This window comes from Corylus avellana, chromosome ca2 (assembly GCF_901000735.1).
Source record: "Corylus avellana chromosome ca2, CavTom2PMs-1.0".
In the NCBI taxonomy this organism is placed as follows: domain Eukaryota; kingdom Viridiplantae; phylum Streptophyta; class Magnoliopsida; order Fagales; family Betulaceae; genus Corylus; species Corylus avellana.
In genome coordinates this window covers 22,682,555-22,685,808 of record NC_081542.1, presented here as the reverse complement: position 1 = coordinate 22,685,808, position 3,254 = coordinate 22,682,555, and positions in this window count along the sequence as shown.

The following is a 3,254-nucleotide window of genomic DNA, read 5'->3' as shown; positions in this document are numbered from 1 at the left end:
CACACATTGGATCTGTGACTTTTCCCTCATTACTTGTTCTTCATAATGTCCTTTGTGTTCCTACTTTTCACTTTAACCTCATTTATGTGCGTACACTATGTCGCACATTGCATTGTCTCATTGTTTTTTCTTCTGCTTTTTGTCTCATCCAGGACCTTCGCTCGACGAAGATGATTGGTTTGGGCACTGAGCGGGATGGTTTGTATTACTTCACCAACACGAGACCCGCAAGGTGTCAGGTGGCAAAGTCAACCCCAGAGCTTTGGCATCGTCAATTAGGTCACCTCTCCAATAAAGCTTTGTCTTTTCTTTCCAATAATGTATCTGACATTTGTAGTTCAAATTCAGAACAATGTCTTGTTTTTCCTTTAGCAAAACAAACTCGTATTCAATTTCCAACTAGTCAAATTTCTTCTACCACACCTTTTGTATTAATACACGTTGATATTTGGGGTGGTTACCGTACCCCTTCCATTAATGGGGCACATTATTTTCTGACCATTGTTGATGACTACACCTGATGTACATGGGTCTATTTGATGCAACATAAATCTGAGGCTCGCTCTCTTCTGCAATCTTACATTAATTTTGTCGAAAATCAATTCTCGACCACCATCAAAATAATTCGTAGTGACAATGGTCCTGAATTCACTATTCCATCATTTTATTCTGCCAAAGGCATCATCCATCAAACTAGTTGTGTCTCTACTCCACAACAAAATGGTGTTGTTGAACGCAAGCATCGTCACCTTCTCAATATGTCTCGAGCCTTACTCTTTCAAGCCCACTTCCCCACACGTTTTTGGGGAGACGCTATCTTAACCGCTGCCTATTTGATCAATAGAACTCCTACTCCCCTCCTATCAGGCAAAACTCCATATAAGAAGTTATACAACTCTAAACCTCAATACAATCACTTACGAGTTTACGGTTGTTTGTGCTTTGCTTCCACTCATTCCCAAAACCATCCAAATTTGACCCTCGTGCTGTATGATGTGTCTTCCTAGGTTACCCTTATAGTCAAAAGGGATATCATCTATATGATCTTGATCACCACAAAACCTTCATCTCTCATGATGTACTTTTTTATGAAGATCATTTCCCCTTTGCCCAAACCACCCCTAAGCAATCTTCGCAGGTCTTACCTATTCCTTTTGACCTCCCTGATGATGTCCTTACCCCCTTGTCACCTGTCGTTGAAGCTTCGGTTGCCCCTTCTGCCACTCAGACTACCTCTTCCCCACCTCCGGTCACTCGGCGATCTACTCGGTCGACCCAGCCACCTGCATACTTGCGTGATTTTCATCTTGCATAGGCTTTATCGTCTCGTACCACTCAATCATCTGAGTCAACGTTGGTGTGTTCCTCAGGTACCTCTTACTCTCTTAACGCATTTTTATCTTATGCTTGTCTCTCTAACCACCATCGTGCATTTAGTGCTGCTATTTCTCTTGCACAAGAGCCAAAGTCTTTCTTGCAGGCCATGCAGGATTCTGAGTGGCGAGATGCAATGCGTGCTGAGGTGGATGCTCTAGAGTCGACTCAGACATGGACTCTGACCCCTCTTCCGCTCGGAAAGAAACCCATTGGTTGCAAATGGGTTTACAAAATAAAATATCACCCAGATGGTTCCGTGGAATGATATAAAGCTCGCTTAGTGGCTAAAGGTTACACCCAACAAGCTGGCATTGATTATACGGAGACCTTTGCTCCTGTTGCTAAGATGGTCACTGTCCGCTCTTTCCTTGCCCTTGCTACCTCCTGTGGTTGGCACTTGCATCAACTTGACGTCAACAACGCCTTCCTTCATGGTGACCTTGACGAAGAAGTCTACATGCACCTTCCTCCTGGTTTCGGACGAAAGGGGGAGACTAGAGTTTGCAAACTCAACAAATCCCTATATGGGCTTAAACAAGCTTCGAGACAATGGTATGCAAAACTTTCTTCCACCCTCATTAGTGCAGGATATAAACAATCCAAGGTAGACTACTCACTATTCGTCCGATCCCACAAAGGTAACTTCACAGCCATTCTTGTATATGTAGACGATATTATATTGGCAGGCAACAACTTGGAGCAGATTCAGAAACTTAAGAAACATTTGGGTGACCATTTTAAACTCAAAGATTTGGGCAACCTAAAGTATTTTCTGGGTATTGAAGTAGTTCGTTCAAAGAAAGGCATCTTTCTATCACAAAGAAAGTATGCTCCTGGAATACTTGAAGATACCAGCTTTCTTGGTGCCAAGCCTAACAAATTTCCCATGAGCAAAATTTAGCACTTAGTAAACATGATGGAGACCTCATTGCTGATCCCTCATCATATCGTCGACTAGTTGGTAAGTTGATTTATTTAACCATTACGAGACCAGATTTGGCCTATGCAGTGCAGGTGTTGAGTCAGTTTATGGACAAACCACGCACATCCCATTTAGATGCAGCACACAGAGTGTTACGCCACATCAAGCAGTCTCCAGGACAAAGAATTCTCTTATCGGCCATAAGCAACATTCAATTACATGCATTTTGTGATCCAGATTGGGCACGATGCAGCGACACTCGACGATCAGTCACTGGATATTGTATATTCCTTGGAAGCTCACCAATATCTTGGAAAACGAAAAAGCAAACAACAATATCCCGTTCCTTGGCTGAAGCAGAATACAGAGCTATGGCCTCAACTTGCTGTGAAATTACTTGGTTGAAACAACTATTAGCGGACCTCCATATCTCACATTCACAACCAGCAAAATTGTATTGGCAAGTTGGGTGTCATGAATATCCACTCCAACTTGAGGGGGAGTGTTGAGGAAATAAATCTGTGCAACGGTCATAAAACAATTGAGAAAAGCAAATCTCCAACCAGCAACGTTAACATTCCTTCTACATAAATAATTTCCATGTATAGAAGATCTTAATATTAATTTACAACGGTTATGTAAACCAATTTTTTATGTATAAATATCCATCATGTAAATCGATTGACATCAAGTAATATATACAAAATTTCTTCTCAGTTCAATTTTTTATCAGAAACCTTGATCAAAAAGATGATATACATCACACCAGAATGATTGAATTATTTTTTATTTTTCCCATTAAGGCCGGGATGTTTGACAATATTATAAAACCAGGCCAGTTTCTGTATTAAGCTTCTTTTACTTTGAATTATAACGTGAAAGGTTTATTTATGGGAAAAATATAAAAAAATACTCCAAACTAACAGCAGTTTGCGATAAAGCTCCATAATATTCA